The sequence below is a fragment of the Solea solea genome, chromosome 11, assembly GCF_958295425.1.
Source record: "Solea solea chromosome 11, fSolSol10.1, whole genome shotgun sequence".
In the NCBI taxonomy this organism is placed as follows: domain Eukaryota; kingdom Metazoa; phylum Chordata; class Actinopteri; order Pleuronectiformes; family Soleidae; genus Solea; species Solea solea.
The window spans coordinates 27,740,327-27,759,742 of NC_081144.1; the positions used below are offsets into that span (position 1 = coordinate 27,740,327).

Sequence of the window (19,416 nt, forward strand, 5' to 3'; positions counted from 1 at the left end):
CCATGAAAAAAGTGTGTGCGTGTGTGTGTGTGTGTGTGTGTGTGTCCATGCTGGGGGAAGAAAGAAAGAAAGTTAGAGTGTAGGTGAGAGCAGGAGACAAATGTGTCAGATTCACAGCTGGTACAGTGGCTGCAGGGCTCAGACCAGAGCTGGGTGACACTGAACCACAGCACAGGACCTGAGGTTAACACACCATCATATGCTGTGTACACACACACACACACACACACACGCACTTCTTCATAGTACACTGCATTGACTTCTATCCATTTGGACAGCCTAAACAAAGCATTATTATTAACTTATTCACTTTAACCTAAGCACAATTCAAATGTGAGTCCTTTTGTGGTTTGATCTCCATGACGACGAGTGGTCAGTCCTACAGATGTCATAACTACGACTCACCTGACCCTGACCATGTCCTCACCTCTACATGTAATCATTTAGGTTGAGAAGACTTGATTTTGTGACTGTAAACACATTTAGGTCCCCACAACATGAGTAACACCTGAAACACACACACACTTGGTATGCTGTCCTCACCCTTAAGACCAGGACACCAGTGAAACCGAGCACCTGGGCCCGTCATCATATCCTGTCAGAGATTCTTCTTCTTCTCTTTTTTCTTGTTGGCTGGACGGAGGTGTGAACAACATCACAGAGCAGATTGCCTGGCAGTCGACTGATCACCATGTTGTAAGGAACGAGGGCTGAGGAGGGGGATGAAGAGGAGGATGAGGTTGAGAGGAAAATAACACCAGTATAATGAAAGATGAGAGCTGTTCTGGCTTTTGTCTGCACATCACAGCCCACGGTGGTTTTAGCACGGCCATCACCAACCTCAATCTGTGCTGACTATTAGCTGGATACGCTTCCTTCCTTCCTTCCTTCTTTCCTTCTTTCCTTCCTTGCTGCGTTAGGAAGTGGATGTGTTCCCGTCCTTTGGTCTCAGTTTGGGACTTGCTTCATGTAACGTGTTCCAAAGCAGAGAGGACTCTGTGGGGAAAAGAGCCTCAGGCTTCCCCACGCCTCACACACTCATCCTCCACCATCCTCCACCATCCTCCACCATCCTCACACATCTGCAGGCTGAGAGAGAGAATAGATAGATAGATAGATGGATGGATGGATGGATGGATAGATTTCTTAAATGTGGATATTTTCTTCATTTCTTTGCTCTGAGAACAAATAAATCATTAAAAGTGAATCATTTTGGTTTGTGGACAAAACAAGACATTTGAGAACATCATCATTTCCTGGTTTGACAAACACTGATCCACGTTTTAAGGTTTTCTGATATTTCATGGACCAAAAGACTCACGAATTAATCGAGAGAATAATCGACAGATGAATGGATTATGAAAATAATGGTTAGTTGCAGCTCTATTATGAAGTATAACATATAAGAGATGTAGATGAAATACAAAATCAACAGCTATACAAAGTGTATATGGACAAATGGAACCTCGAGCAGATATTTCTCCCACAGGACTGAGGTGGATCAGGCCCCAGTGTGGTGTATGTTTCTGCAACGCTGTCAATCACACACTGGTTCCGCCTTTCAGACACTTCTTCCAATCATCATGCAGAAGCCCGGCACCCTCACCTGCCCACTGCTCCACTGATCCCCAGAGAAGCTGAGCTTCCGTGGAAGTGACATCTTTGCAGCATTTGTCCAATCACCATCAAGCTCAGCGCCATCCCATAGAGAACAGTTAAAGCTGATAGCTTTGATGAAGCTGCTGCTGGAATACAAAAATCACGGAAGAAGATCCGTCATCTGTCGCAATGAGAAGCTGAGTTTGAGTGAACTAGTGATGCATTTAGTATTGATTAGTATTGAATATTGATTAGTATTGAATATTGATTAGTAGTGAATATTGATTAGTAGTTAATATTGATTAGTATTGAATATTGATTAGTATTGAATATTGATTAGTAATGAAATGTAAACACAACACAGTACAGTGATGACACTTTAGGGCTGTTCTTTTTGACTCAGAGCACTGGTCACTGGTAGAATTATAGACGGACATTGTGAATTCTGTTGACATTGTGGGAAGAGACAGTGAGAGTGACTCAGTTATTAAAATAAACATGTTGACAGGAGAGAAGAGACTGTGTTTTGACTGCTGCTGTCGAGAGAGCTTTCCCTGTCTAAAGTTTAACACTGTGTGTGTGTGTGTGTGCACACTCAGTGATCAACTTCTGCTAAATACTAATTACTGAATCCTTAGGACGGATGCCCTTTCTATTGAGTCCCTTTAGTATAAACATTCATTATGGCTCTTTTTCTCCTTTGTAGCTCCATCATCATTATTCCACTGCATCCCCCCCGGAGGAGTGAGACAGAGCGGAGGCCCTGGCCAGACCAGGCTGGGGGAGACAACGCTGTAGAACCAAAGTGCCAGGACCTGGGAATGCACACAAGTGCTATTTGTGCGTGGAGATCAAAAAGCATTTACCTTTAGATGTTTCCCTGATATGAATATTCAACATCCTTACTGAAATCTAATTTAGGTCTTCTTGTCTCAGGGGTCTTTTCATCAGTGCCTGTTGCCTGAGGCCACATGTGATTGACAGCCAAACTTTAGAAAAGAGCAAGCAGGGGGAAAAAAGGGCTGGAATCTGGTGGTGTTGGAGATGTGAGCGTTGTGGAGCCGGGGAGAGCTGGAACAGATGAGAGGGGAGGGGGGTGGGCGGGTCACTGATGGGGGTTGGGGGTATTTAACCTCCTCGTGTGCATGCACAAACAGAATGGTGCAGATTATTAGGGACAATGACAAATAGTGAGCAGCCCGTGGACAAGTGGAAAGGGAACTTGGCTTGTAACTGGAAGGTTCAAGTCCCCATCAAGTCAAAAGGACTGGGGTACCCCTGAGCAAGGTACCCAACCCCCATTGCTCCCCGGGCACTACTCAGTGTGGCAGCCCACTGCTCCTAATTCTAGGATGGGTCAAAAGCAGAGAAATAATTTCCCCATGGGGATAAATAAAGTGTATATATAAAATAAATAAATAAAAATAAATGCACAAACAGAAACATAAGAAAAACCAACCATCTCTTCAGTTGTCTCCCTTTAGCCGTGAAGTGTTAACATACTTGTTGTTGCTTCTGCTTCACGCACATGAAGTCTCAAAGTTAGTCGACCAGACTTTTAACCGTTTGGGGGTGGAAACCAAGGAAGGCACCAGCCCTCTTATGATTGGTCACTTTTAGTGTCCCACAAAGTCACACCCACAAAGAACATATTTGATTGACAGCTGTCACAACCTCTACTTAACTCCCTTCAAATACAATAAAAACATTAAAACAAAATGGCCATCACGCAGCTAACTACCTTCAAATACGGTGGCCTCTAAGGACAAATGGCTACAATTGCTAAACCCCCTGAGGGCAAAAATAATGTACCAGAGCCATCTATTGACCAAACTAGGCAACTGCCCTACATCACATAGCACATTGCTACGCTGCGTTGTTAAAGCTAACCTAACTGTGGACTGTAGTGGCAGACAGACCCAGTCATTAGTGATGCAGTGCATGGACAGACTGTCTTCCTCTGGTATCTGGGACGTCTCATCTCTCCTGCTACAGTTTCAGCAGTGTTGCTGTTGTACTGATACTGTCTATATTCTTAATATGGATCATTACAGTGGCCCTGTAGACTGAGCATATATATACATATATATATTATTACAATGACCTGTAACTTTCTACAGATAAAACTGAGGTCATTATACTGACTGATGACGTTACCATGACACTTCACTGCAGCCTTTGACACAGTGGACCGTGCTGTCTGTCATATCTAGAAAGTTGTGTTAAGTTATGTTTAGTTTTGCCTTCTATTTTTTGTCTTGTGACTTCCTGTTTTATTTTGACATCTCTCTTTCCTCTTGTTTTAGCTAACTTGCCCTTCCCCTGTAGTTTTCCCCCAGTCTGATTATCTTCCCCGCCCTGATTGTTTCCACCTGTTCCCCATTACTTTGAGTTCACATATAGCCTGTGCTTCCCTTTACCCTGTGTCAGTTCGTCTTGTCTGTCATGCCAGAGAACCCACGCCAATCCATGCCACGTCAATTGTTTGTAAGGTTTTTGCTTTTCTTAGTTGCTACTTTGTTTTGTCCCTTTTTGAGCCATCAGAGTTTTTTCCTCGTGAAGAGTGATTTTGATTTGGCACCTTGCCCAGACCTTTTGTCTCCTCCCAGTGAGTGATTATAATTTGTTACTTTTGCCTTTTGCTTATCTAGTGATTCCTCGATAGAGTGATTTTCTGTTGATACTTTTCCTCCTTTTGAGAGTGATTTTTATTTGTTACTTTGTCCAATAAATTGGAATATTTTTGGAAGTTGTCTCTGAGTCGTGCTATTGGGTTCAAGTCCTTGTTCGGTTGTGACACTGTCCTCTTGTCACACTTTAAAAAGTGTGACCAGTCATAGCAAAAGCAGCAACAAGTGGGCCGAGGGACATTTTGAGTTATTTACAGATTCTGAAAGTGTGATTTCTAAGCTTTCCATCAATGTCTAACACGTGGAAATAGCTGTCAGTGAAAGCACACCTCTCTGTATGTGCTCCAGCAGCACAAACACTGCACACAACAATACATATACAATACATAAAAAAACTGCACAAAATTAAATAACATGAAAAACACACAGGAAAGGGTGTGTGGCTTATTCTGTTATCATTTCCTGTCCTTACACTAGTGTAGTCATATGTCCATCATCTGTTTTTGTTTGTTTGCAGTTTCAGTAAATACAGTTTCATCGTTGCATAGTACATTTTTGTCAGGAGGCTACTTTTAGTAGTATTCATTAATATTTAGAGTTTATATCCTGGCAATGCAGACAAAATCATTACATTTGTCTGTTTCAAATATGTCAAAACTTGAAAGCCCTGATAAACTATTGTAGTAGTTTGAACAGCGTTTATCAAGAACAGGTCTAGGGACCCCAAGGGTTCTATGAAGAGGCCCCAGAGGGTTCCCTACGGTGGCCGAAATATTTTTATTTGCTGGTGTTTTGTTATTTGCTGGCTTAAAATGGAAACATTACATTACATTACATGTCATTTAGCAGACGCTTTTATCCAAAGTGACTTACAATAAGTGCATTTAAACATTTGGGTACAAATAAGAGCTAGAAGTAAGTAAGAGCTTCAAGTAAGCCAAACTATGAAGTGCTAGTCATAAGTGCGATGTATAAGTTTTTTTTGTTTTTTTTTTCCCCGTCGTCGTCTTAGTCAAGGTAGAGTCGGAAGAATTGTGTGTTTAGTCGGCGGGCGGAAGATGTGGAGGCTTTCCGCTGTCCGGATGTCAATGGGGAGCTCGTTCCACCATTTGGGAGCTAGGACAGTTAACAGTCTCGAGTTCTGCGAATGCCTCTGCGATCCTCTCAGTGAGGGGGCAGCGAGCCGGTTTGCTGATGCAGAGAGGAGTGGGCTGGGGTGTAGGTTTTGATCATATCCTGGATGTAGGCTGGACCGGATCCGTTTGTAGCATGGAACGCAAGCACTAGAGTCTTGAAGCGGATGCGAGCAGCTACAGGAAGCCAGTGAAGGGAGCGGAGGAGCGGTGTAGTGTGGGAGAATTTTGGTAAGTTGAAGACGAGTCGAGCTGCTGCATTCTGGATCAGCTGCAGAGGTCGTATGGCACACGCAGGGAGACCAGCCAGGAGGGAGTTGCAGTCGTCCAAGCGTGAGATGACAAGAGCCTGGACCCGAACCTGTGTCGCCTTCTGGGTTAGAAGAGGCCGTTTCCTTCTGATGTTGTGCAACATGTATCTGCAAGATCGAGCTGTTGCAGCAATGTTGGCAGTGAGGGAGAGATGGTCATCAAGTGTCACACCCAGGTTCCTTGCGGTATGAGAAGGAGTTACCACAGAGTTGTCGAGGGTGATGGTCAGGTCTGTGGTGGGAGAGCCCTTTGCCTGGGAGAAAAAGAAACTTAGTCTTGTTGAGATTGAGTTTCAGGTGATGGTCAGACATCCACTGAGAGATGTCGGTCAGACAAGCGGAGATCCGTTCTGCTACATGTGTGTCGGAGCTGGGAAAAGAGAGAATGAGTTGGGTGTCATCGGTGTAGCTGTGATAGGAAAAACCATGAGAGAGAATAACAGAACCAAGAGAGTTGGTGTATAGAGAGAAGAGGAGAGGGCCCAAGACAGAACCCTGAGGGACCCCAATAGCTAGAGGACAGGGTTCAGACACGGATCCTCTCCAGGTTACTCTGTATGTTCGGTTTTGAAGATAGGACGAGAGTAGGGTAAGTGCAGAGCCTGAGACACCTTGTTCTTGAAGGGAGGAAGTAAAGATCTGGTGGTTAATGTGTCAAACACTGCAGAAAGGTCCAAGAGGATGAGCACAGAGGAGAGAGAGGCAGCCCTGGCAGTGTGGAGTTGCTCAGTGACAGCAAGAAGTGCAGTTCCGGTTGAGTGACCTGCTTTAAAACCAGACTGAAGAGGATCAAGAAGGTTGTTCCGGTGAAGGTAGGAGGAGAGTTGATTAAAGATAGCACGCTCCAGAGTTTTGGAGAGAAAAGGAAGAAGAGAGACAGGTCTGTAGTTATTTACTTCAGAAGGGTCAAGGGTGGGTTTTTTAAGGAGGGGGGTCACTCTGGCCTCTTTAAGAGAGTCCGGAAAGCAACCAGATGATAGAGATGTGTTAATGAGGTGGGTGAGGAAAGGAAGAAGATCAGAAGCAATTGACTGAAGAAGGTGAGAGGGGATAGGGTCAAGGGGGCAGGAGGTGGGGCGGGCAGAGGTTATTAGGGAAAGAACTTGATCATGAGATAGAGGGGTGAAAGAGGATAGAGAAGGAGCTGAATTTGTGGTTGGTAGAGTGGTGAGATCAGGAGGTGGGGTTGAGAAAGAAGAGCGAATGTCATCTACCTTTTTGTGAAGTAGTTGACGAAGTGAATTGGTAGAAGGGAGGAGGGAGGAAGGGGGTGGGGGGGTCAAGGAGGTTAGAGAAGATCGAGAAAAGTTTTTTGGGGTTAGAGAAAGAGGATTGAAATTTAGTCTGATAGAAAGATTGTTTGGCTGCAGAGATGGAGGCAGTGAAGGTGGAGAGAAGAGAATGATAGGAAAGCAGGTCGTCAGGGTGTTTTGATTTCCTCCATTTCCTTTCTGCTGCCCGTATCGTGGCTCTCTCAGCACGCACTGAGTCAGACAACCACGGGGCTGGGGAGGACTTACAAACCCGCCGTGAAGTAAGAGGACAGAGAGAGTCAAGAGAGGAGGACAGAGTAGAGAGGAAGGTGTCTGTGGCAGAGTTGGGATGCATGAGGGAGAAGGAGTCAGCTGAAGGAAGTGCTGATTGAGTTGAGGAGAGAGAGGAGGGAGAGAGAGAGCGAATGTTACGACGGACAAGTGCAATATCTGATGAGATGAGATCATCAGATTGGGAGAGTGGGAGAGAGTAAGAAATGAAGAAATGATCAGAGACATGAAGTGGAGTTGCCTTGAGGTTGGAGGTGGAGCAGTTTCTGGTGAAGATGAGGTCAAGGTGGTTGCCAGCATTGTGAGTTGGTGGAGAAGGAGCGAGTGAGAGAGAAAGAGACGAAAGTAGAAGAAGTAGATCGGATGACTTCTCTGACTGGATGTTGAAGTCACCAAGAAGAACAAGTGGTGGGCCATTTTCTGGGGTGTTTGAGAGGAGGACATCTAGTTCCTCCAAGAAGTGTCCCAATGGGCCTGGTGGACGGTAGATGACAACAATGAGTAGTTTGACTGGGTGAGTTACAGTTACAGCATGAAATTCAAACGACTGTGCAGAGAAGTGTGGCAGTGGGTAAAGAGTGAAAGTCTAGTTGGGGTTGATGAGCAGACCTGTCCCGCCACCTCTTCCAGTGGATCTGGGTGTGTGGGAGAAGGAGTGGGCGGAGGAGAGAGCCGCGGGGGTGGCTGTGTTGGAGGGTGTTATCCAAGTCTCAGTGAGAGCAAGGAAGTCCTTTGCCCCTTGTCTTTGTCTTCCTGAGTCTTGACTCCGGTTTAGACTCCTTTGTCTTTGTCTTCCTGAATCTTCGTCTGAAGAGTCTGCCGCTGAAGCTGCCACTTCAAAGTGAGTGCTGGTTTTTAAAAGACACCTGATTAGTTGCAGCTGTGTTGGCCACTCCCCTGTAGCCAGTGAAACTTCACACCTGGTGATGGTGATGGCTCAATAGAAACTATGTCAAAACAGCAACAATAACAACTTTCTATTTGACCTAGCAGACAAAATATCCACAACAAACTTTCACCTTAACTAAACAGACAAGTCAAAAGTCAAGCAACCCAGATAGATACAATAGCAATTAATGAAATAGAAACCAAATAAGAAAGACCTACGGAAGTGATACTTAGCTTAATTCCAGTAGTCCTATGAGATACCCAGATAGTCCAAATGCACACTGCATTTTGTTATGCAAACGCATAACAAAACGTGTGTGCGTTTTGTTATGCGTTTGCCCCTGTCGGCCACCGTAGTTCCCCGAGAAAAACAATAAAATAAAATAACCTACATGTAAGTGTCTCTGTGTTGGTGTGGATGGTTCAGTTTGTTACTGAATGAGCTGAATGATGATGACTCTCAGCTAGTTGCTAAATCATTAGCATCACAGTCAAAGCTGTGTCATTCACACATTGTTCAAGCACATCAGCAGAGCCACCGCTCCCTCTGACCAATTATCCTTAGGGCCCCCAAAAGCTTAGCAGCGGCCCTGCACATCAGGTTGGTTTGTTATTCATATTAATAGCAGATGCTCACATGCTCCTGTTACATCTTATAATACGATCATGTGTGTGTAACATTTGCAACAACACTGAGCTAGCTAATAACAATGTAGCCACATAACGTTCTGAAACACAGTGGATTATTAAAGAAAAAATTTTAATCCCTGTATGTGACTTTGAATGAACACTAAATTTACGTAGATTAACGACGTTAACTCATTGGCTGCCAGCCATTTTCAGAGCAGTCGTCGAATTGACGTTTATAGCAGTCAATGGCAGCCAATATGAATGAAAACTCACCACATAAGAAGATAGAAGGTTAGAAGAGGTTTGGGGTATTTATTTTCATCGCTGGCATCATGTCATCATCTGAGAAGTAACTACTGTGTCTGTTCACCTCAAGGTGTCCAGTTATTCTCATGTCCTGTAACTCTCTTTTGACCACTAAATAATCCATCTGTTTGTGTACAAACTCTGAAGAAAGTGCGCTAGCTTAAATGCTAACGCGTTAGCATAAAGTCCGCGAGTACAGCAGAAGTGAGTCAGCATGACCAGAAGTCTTTGTTAAGAAGTACAGCCAAAGATTTGTGCTGTAACACCATGATTTAGTTTCTTGAAGCAGCAGTAACAGTAATAAGCAGCAGTCACAGTAATAAGCAGCAGTAACAGTAATAAGCAGCAGTCACAGTAAGAAGCAGCAGTAACAGTAATGAGCAACAGTCACAGTGAGGAGCAGCAGTCACAGTAATAAGCAGCAGTCACATTAATACGCAGCAGTCACAGTAATAAGCAGCAGTCACATTAATACGCAGCAGTAACAGTAATAAACAGCAGTCACAGTGAGGAGCAGCAGTAACAGTAATAAGCAGCCGTCACAGTGAGGAGCAGCAGTCACAGTAATAAGCAGCAGTAATAGTAATAAACAGCAGTCACAGTGAGGAGGAGCAGTAACAGTAATAAGCAGCAGTCACAGTATATAAGCAGCAGTCACAGTAATAAGCAGCAGTCACAGTAATATGCAGCAGTCACAGTAATAAGCAGCAGTCACAGTAATAAGCAGCAGTCACAGTGAGGAGCAGCAGTAATAGTAATAAACAGCAGTCACAGTGAGGAGCAGCAGTAACAGTAATAAGCAGCAGTCACAGTAATACGCAGCAGTCACAGTGAGGAGCAGCAATCACAGTAATAAGCAGCAGTGACAGTAATAAGCAGCAGTCACAGTGAGGAGCAGCTGTCACAGTAATAAACAGCAGTCACAGTGAGGAGCAGCAGTAACAGTAATAAGCAGCAGTAACAGTGAGCAGCAGCAGCTGTATATTAAGTAGCCATGTGTTTCCTCTGTGAGGAGCAGCAGCCACAGTAATAAGTAGCAGTAGTAGTAATAAACAGCAGTCACAGTGAGGAGGAGCAGTAACAGTAATAAGCAGCAGTCACAGTGAGGAGCAGCAGTCACAGTAATATGCATCAGTCACAGTAATAAGCAGCAGTCACAGTAATAATCAGCAGAGACAGTAATAAGCAGCAGTCACAGTGAGGAGCAGCAATCACAGTAATAAGCAGCAGTAACAGTGAGCAGCAGCAGCTGTATATTAAGTAGCCATGTGTTTCCTCTGTGAGGAGCAGCAGTCACAGTAATAAGCAGCAGTCACAGTGAGGTGCAGCAGTCACAATAATAAGCAGCAGTAACAGTAATAAGCAGCAGTCACAGTGAGGAGCAGCAGTAACAGTATTACGCAGCAGTAACAGTAATAAGCAGCAGTAACAGTGAGCAGCAGCAGCTGCATATTAAGTAGCCATGTGTTTCCTCTGTGAGGAGCAGCAGTCACAGTGAGGAGCAGCAGTAACAGTAATAAGCAGCAGTCACATTGAGGAGCAGCAGTCACAGTAATAAGCAGCAGTAACAGTGAGCAGCAGCAGCAGCTGTATATTAAATAGCCATGTGTTTCCTCTATGAGGAGCAGCAGTCACAGTAATAAGCAGCAGTCACAGTAACAAGCAGCAGTCACAGTGAGCAGCAGCTGTATATTAAGTAGCCATGTGTTTCCTCTGTGAGGAGCAGCAGTCACAGTAATAAGCAGCAGTCACAGTGAGGAACAGCAGTCACAGTAACAAGCAGCAGTCACAGTAACAAGCAGCAGTAACAGTAATAAGCAGCAGTAACAGTGAGCAGCAGCAGCAGCAGCAGCTGTATATTAAGTAGCCATGTGTTTCCTCTGTGAGGAGCAGCAGTCACAGTAATAAGCAGCAGTAACAGTAATAAGCAGCAGCTGTATATTAAGTAGCCTGTGAGGAGCAGCTGAATGTGCTCTGAAAAGCATTGCAATGGGATATTCCCATTCACGGCGATCAAACAACCCTCATTCAAATACAGAGTTTATGGTGTTAAGACCCACAATACTGTGATTTCAAGCATGCGGTGGCTTCTTTGAAACTTCAACTTGCATAATTTTGGAAAACAACGATTTGTGAGCCGGCATTTGTGGAACTGCACTGAAGTGGTTTGAGTGTTACCTGTCTAAAATAAGTTTTTCTGTTATGATTGACAACCTGTCTTCATCAAGTGCTCCCCTGACCTGTGGGGTTCCGCAAGGTTTCATTCTTGCCACTATTCTCTTTTCGCTCTATCTACTGCCACTTGGCTCAATCATATGATTTATTATATGATTTATTTACCCCTGCAGTCTGACCATGGTGTCTCACAAAACATCTCTGACATCAAACTGGCAGAACCACAATGTTCTTCACTTAAACGTTACGTGGTCTTTGGTGACACCGGAGCAATGAGCTGGGGTCAGCTCAGCCAACAGAAACCTCGGTGTTTTAACAATTTTAACAATTTCACCACGCATGCATTGGTCAGTTCTAGACTGGACTATTGTAATCTGATTAATGCTGGTGTCATGCAGTCTCCAGTTATTATAAAATGCGGCTGCTCGCCTTTGAACAGACTCAACGAGACGGGACCACATCACCCCAATACTTTATTCTCTCCACTGACTACCTGTGCATTTTAGAATTGATTTAAAGGTGACATCGAATGCTTGTATCACACATATATGTTAGTTATGGAGGTCTACTTACATATATTAACTTGTTTTCATGGTCACATATATGTTAGTTATGGAGGTCTACTTACATATATTAACTTGTTTTCATGGTCACATATATGTTAGTTATGGAGGTCTACTTACATATATTAACTTGTTTTCATGGTCACGTATATGTTAGTTATGGAGGTCTACTTACATATATTAACTTGTTTTCACGGTCACATATATGTTAGTCATGGAGGTCTACTTACATATATTAACTTGTTTTCACGGTCACGTATATGTTAGTCATGGAGGTCTACTTACATATATTAACTTGTTTTCACGGTCACGTATATGTTAGTTATGGAGGTCTACTTACATATATTAACTTGTTTTCACGGTCACACATATATGTTAGTTATGGAGGTCTACTTACATATATTAACTTGTTTTCACGGTCACATATATGTTAGTTATGGAGGTCTACTTACATATATTAACTTGTTTTCACGGTCACACATATATGTTAGTTATGGAGGTCTACTTACATATATTAACTTGTTTTCATGGTCACATATATATGTTAGTTATGGAGGTCTACTTACATATATTAACTTGTTTTCATGGTCACATATATGTTAGTTATGGAGGTCTACTTACATATATTAACTTGTTTTCATGGTCACACATATATGTTAGTTATGGAGGTCTACTTACATATATTAACTTGTTTTCATGGTCACATATATATGTTAGTTATGGAGGTCTACTTACATATATTAAGTTGTTTTCATGGTCACATATATGTTAGTTATGGAGGTCTACTTACATATATTAACTTGTTTTCATGGTCACATATATGTTAGTTATGGAGGTCTACTTACATATATTAACTTGTTTTCATGGTCACATATATGTTAGTTATGGAGGTCTACTTGCATATATTAACTTGTTTTCAATGTCACGTATATGTTAGTTATGGAGGTCTACTTACATATATTAACTTGTTTTCATGGTCACGTATATGTTAGTTATGGAGGTCTACTTACATATATTAACTTGTTTTCATGGTCACGTATATGTTAGTTATGGAGGTCTACTTACATATATTAACTTGTTTTCATGGTCACGTATATGTTAGTTATGGAGGTCTACTTACATATATTAACTTGTTTTCATGGTCACGTATATGTTAGTTATGGAGGTCTACTTACATATATTAACTTGTTTTCATGGTCACGTATATGTGAGTTATGGAGGTCTACTTACATATATTAACTTGTTTTCATGGTCACATATATGTTAGTTATGGAGGTCTACTTACATATATTAACTTGTTTTCATGGTCACATATATGTTAGTTATGGAGGTCTACTTACATATATTAACTTGTTTTCATGGTCACATATATGTTAGTTATGGAGGTCTACTTACATATATTAACTTGTTTTCATGGTCACGTATATGTGAGTTATGGAGGTCTACTTACCTATATTAACTTGTTTTCATGGTCACGTATATGTTAGTTATGGAGGTCTACTTACATATATTAACTTGTTTTCATGGTCACGTATATGTTAGTTATGGAGGTCTACTTACATATATTAACTTGTTTTCATGGTCACATATATGTTAGTTATGGAGGTCTACTTACATATATTAACTTGTTTTCATGGTCACATATATGTGAGTTATGGAGGTCTACTTACATATATTAACTTGTTTTCATGGTCACGTATATGTTAGTTATGGAGGTCTACTTACATATATTAACTTGTTTTCATGGTCACGTATATGTTAGTTATGTAGGTCTACTTACATATATTAACTTGTTTTCATGGTCACATATATGTTAGTTATGGAGGTCTACTTACATATATTAACTTGTTTTCATGGTCACATATATGTTAGTTATGGAGGTCTACTTACATATATTAACTTGTTTTCATGGTCACATATATGTTAGTTATGGAGGTCTACTTACATATATTAACTTGTTTTCATGGTCACATATATGTTAGTTATGGAGGTCTACTTGCATATATTAACTTGTTTTCAATGTCACATATATGTTAGTTATGGAGGTCTACTTACATATATTAACTTGTTTTCATGGTCACGTATATGTTAGTTATGGAGGTCTACTTACATATATTAACTTGTTTTCATGGTCACGTATATGTTAGTTATGGAGGTCTACTTACATATATTAACTTGTTTTCATGGTCACGTATATGTTAGTTATGGAGGTCTACTTACATATATTAACTTGTTTTCATGGTCACGTATATGTTAGTTATGGAGGTCTACTTACATATATTAACTTGTTTTCACGGTCACGTATATGTTAGTTATGGAGGTCTACTTACATATATTAACTTGTTTTCATGGTCACGTATATGTTAGTTATGGAGGTCTACTTACATATATTAACTTGTTTTCATGGTCACGTATATGTTAGTTATGGAGGTCTACTTACATATATTAACTTGTTTTCATGGTCACGTATATGTTAGTTATGGAGGTCTACTTACATATATTAACTTGTTTTCACGGTCACGTATATGTTAGTCATGGAGGTCTACTTACATATATTAACTTGTTTTCATGGTCACGTATATGTTAGTTATGGAGGTCTACTTACATATATTAACTTGTTTTCATGGTCACGTATATGTTAGTTATGGAGGTCTACTTACATATATTAACTTGTTTTCATGGTCACGTATATGTTAGTTATGGAGGTCTACTTACATATATTAACTTGTTTTCATGGTCACATATATGTTAGTTATGGAGGTCTACTTACATATATTAACTTGTTTTCATGGTCACGTATATGTTAGTTATGGAGGTCTACTTACATATATTAACTTGTTTTCATGGTCACGTATATGTTAGTTATGGAGGTCTACTTACATATATTAACTTGTTTTCACGGTCACATATATGTTAGTCATGGAGGTCTACTTACATATATTAACTTGTTTTCACGGTCACGTATATGTTAGTCATGGAGGTCTACTTACATATATTAACTTGTTTTCATGGTCACGTATATGTTAGTTATGGAGGTCTACTTACATATATTAACTTGTTTTCACGGTCACATATATGTTAGTCATGGAGGTCTACTTACATATATTAACTTGTTTTCATGGTCACATATATGTTAGTTATGGAGGTCTACTTACATATATTAACTTGTTTTCATGGTCACATATATGTTAGTTATGGAGGTCTACTTACATATATTAACTTGTTTTCATGGTCACATATATGTTAGTTATGGAGGTCTACTTGCATATATTAACTTGTTTTCAATGTCACGTATATGTTAGTTATGGAGGTCTACTTACATATATTAACTTGTTTTCATGGTCACGTATATGTTAGTTATGGAGGTCTACTTACATATATTAACTTGTTTTCATGGTCACATATATGTTAGTTATGGAGGTCTACTTACATATATTAACTTGTTTTCATGGTCACATATATGTCAGTTATGGAGGTCTACTTACATATATTAACTTGTTTTCATGGTCACATATATATGTTAGTTATGGAGGTCTACTTACATATATTAACTTGTTTTCATGGTCACGTATATGTTAGTTATGGAAGTCTACTTACATATATTAACTTGTTTTCATGGTCACATATATATGTTAGTTATGGAGGTCTACTTACATATATTAACTTGTTTTCATGGTCACATATATGTTAGTTATGGAGGTCTACTTACATATATTAACTTGTTTTCATGGTCACATATATGTTAGTTATGGAGGTCTACTTACATATATTAACTTGTTTTCATGGTCACATATATGTTAGTTATGGAGGTCTACTTACATATATTAACTTGTTTTCATGGTTAAAAACCTCCTAATCGCTGCAAACGAGCCGATCAAAATATCTCCTCACTGACGCTCTCGTCAGCCGCGCTGTTTCAGACCAAAACCACAAACCCAGAACGTGGACTGTGTTGTGATTGGCCAGCCAACGAGAGCTTTCCTACTGTACTGTGATTGGCCAGGTACCTGGAAGTGACGTAATAGATAGGCCAGCTCTCAGATACACAGCTCCCCCTCTGGCACGGTGGATGCTCTGCATCTCAGCAGCTACAACGACAGTAGTTCTTCTTCTTCTGTGGTTGAATGTACGCAACCGGATGTGCCCAGACTAAGCTCCCCTGAGATTTGCATTATCACTGACCTGGGGCTTTTTTAATGAAAACTTAAAACATATTTATTTAGAATGACTTTTAATATGCAGTAATGTGGTGACAGTTCTTATTATTCTCACTTTTTACTCCTGTGTGTTTTTATTTGGTATTTTATATGCTTTGTTTTATGTTTCATGAATTTGTTTTTAATGCTGTGGGTGTGTAATGTTTCTATTTTGTAAAGCACTTTGGTCAACAGCCTTCTTCCACCTGCGGAACATTATGAAAATTAGAAACATTCTGTCTTTACGGGATGCTGAAAAACTAGTTCATGCTTTTGTTACATCTAGATTAGATTACTGTAACTCCTTATTATCAGGATGTTCCAACAAGTCTGTTAGAACCCTTCAGTTCATTCAAAATGCTGCAGCACAAGTTCTGACAGGAACTAGAAAGAGAGACCATATAACTCCAGTGTTAGCTTCTCTACACTGGCTCCACCCACAGTTTAGAATTCAATTTAAAATCCTCCTCCTCACATACAAAGCACTTAATGGTCACGCCCCTTCATACCTGAAAGACCTAGTCTTACCTTATCACCCTAACAGACCACTTAGGTCACAAAATACAGGTTTACTTGTGGTTCCCAGAGTCTGTAAGAGCAGAATGGGAGGCAGAGCTTTCAGTTACCAGGCTCCTCCTCTCCTGTGGAACCAGCTTCCAATGACAGTTCGGGAGGCGGAGCCTCTCTCTGTATTTAAAGTTAGACTTCAAACTTTCCTTTTTGATAAAGCTTATAGTTAGAGCTGGTTCAGGGAAACCTGGACCATCTCTTAGTTATGCTGCTATAGAACTAGACTGCTGGGGGATTTTCCTGTGGTGCACGCACATTCACTCTCTCACACTCAGGGTATGAATATGACTTTTTATATGTCATTAACCTTGTCTCTTTCTCTCCCTAGTTTATGTCTTCCTTCCTTCCTTCCCTCTCTCTCTCGCTCTGTATTCTCATCTTGCAGGTTGCAGGATCCAGATCCAGTTTCGAGGCTATCCATATCATACATATCATCACCATTATTATTGTGCTATCAGTATAATAATTATCAACACTCTCTGCTGCTGCTTATATAAATGACATCATTGACTCTAACTGTCCTGTATAAAACATATAACTTGATACAGTTGTTGTGTATCTGCTCCTGGTCTCTCTCTCTTCTGTCTCTTGTCCTTTATCTCCCTCATTTTTCCTTTCACCCCAACCGGTCGAGGCAGATGGTTGTGTTTCTCTGCTCTCCATGATGTTGTCTGTGTACAGTGTCTTGAGATAATGTATGTTGTGATTCGTCGCTATACAAATAAAATTGAATAGAATAGTTATCACAAACAAAGAAATGATGTCATGTGTAAAATGTTGATGATAACTCGACTTGATTTATCTGACTTCAAGTATTTAGGCCTTTGAATATCTTTGCACACTGTGATAATGAATTTTATTTCCTTATTTTTCGAGTGTAAAACTTGCCAAGATTATTTTTTCTTTTTTAGGCTAAAGATCAATTTCCCAGAAACAAGGTTTATTTTTTCACTTTCTTGAAAATCATTTTTTGCAGTGTGCTGACCTAGAAATAAAAGCTGTTCGCCTTGTTCATTAAGAAATAATGACATGGGAGAAAAGAAGAAAATGGCAAACTTAAAAATATTTCTTCAATTGGTAACAACAAAATGAAACTAATTAAATGTACAAAGTTGTGTGTATGAAGACAACTTGCTTATTCAAATGCTCCCTTCTCAGTGAAGGTCAGTAGAGTGATTATTGCAGTGTTATGAGGACATTCTGTTGAGGAGAAAACATGCTTTACTAACACTAACCCTGAGCACAGCTAATGTCATAAAGACAGTTTTCTTATAAGACACTGTTGTGTACAGACATGTGTAAATGTAGCTTCACAGCTGACTGTAGTCACATCACCGAGAACGACTTGTGTCACAACAGCACAACACTGGACACACACACACACACACACACTCAGTGAAGCCCCACACACACGCACGCACACACACACACACTCAGTGAAGCCACACACGCACGCACGCATGCACACACGCACGCACGCACACACACACACACACACTCAGTGAAGCCACACACACACACACACACCCACACACACACTCAGGGAAGCCACACACACACACGCACGCACGCACACGCGCGCACACACACACACACACACACGCACACACGCACACACACACTCAGGGAAGCCACACACACGCACGCACGCACGCACACACGCGCGCACACACACACACACACACACAGTTCTTTAACCAGCAAGCATCAAAAGTGTTAAGCAAAGGAATGGAAGTCAGGCTTAAGCTAGAACATCAGTGGACTCGTGTTTGGTAAACTTGACAGTCTTGTTATTTAACAGGAATCCATTTGGAAAGCTCCAGAATAAGGAAGTGAAAAGTACACTTCTAAATCATCAGGGATAACCCAACATTAGGCTAACAGGCGCAATGCAATTAGCACATAAAACCTGTCAATGGCCCTAAATCTTCTAAAGCCTCCTGATCTATTACTGCACAGTGATTAATCCTCTCACAATGTCCAACCTTAAATATCAGCCTCTCTATTACTAGGTAGTCCTGCGTGCTTGTGATTAGTATTCAGATGAGGTGGCGCAGAGGCGGCTCCACCACAGAGGAAGGACACGGGCTGAGATGGTGACACAGTGGAATGTCATTAACTTGATGTTAATTACTAATTAATGGGGCGATTTCATTTACATGTATCTGTGGCTCTCTGGTGAGGCCTGCGTTCACTGGGTTACCGGCTGACAAGCTGGGGGAGGGTTTCTCTCTCCTCCCCCCTCCCCCCTCACAGCACTTCATCTTTGCTAATTAAATGGCGGGACACTCAGATAATGTGATGCTCTTAGAACACCATTTTGTGTGACCAGTGCTTTAACACCACTGCTGTCTTTACATGAACATTCAAATCCAAACTCGCTCCCCTGACTCTCTGTGACTTGTTACTTTGGCTCACTCGGGATCCCTCCCTTTTCTTTTCATCGCCACGCGGCAGCCACAAGCCACCGGTCTCCATGGCAACCTGAGCCGCTCAGTCCCATGAGGAGGAGTGGGTTGGGTTGCCGAGCGTCTGGCCGTTCACACATGGGCAGCGCCAGCTCGCCGACATGGCACACAGCTTCCTGCCATATGGTGCCGCCATATACGTCCTGCTGGCCTGGACTCAAGACCTGATCCTGCAGTGAACCCACAGTAGAACCCGACTGGCAGCTGATCCACATGTAGAACTGGCAACTGATGCTGGTGCATGTGAAAGATTGTCAGTTTCTCAGAGGAAAACCTTTTTATAATATTCATTAATATTATAATTAAAATAACGTGTACTTGTTTACATTTTCAGAAGCTTTGCATTCTTGTCAATCAACTAAATCACATCCATACAGAGTGCATCACTGACACTGTGCTGCCT

General features: G+C 41.4%; 1 protein-coding gene across 1 annotated transcript in view; it reads left to right on the forward strand.

Annotated features, from left to right (window-relative positions):
• Nucleotides 1–19,416, forward strand: part of LOC131468264 (NACHT, LRR and PYD domains-containing protein 12-like) — a 211,408-nt gene that overhangs the window by 151,214 nt on the left and 40,778 nt on the right. The window lies entirely within an intron of this gene.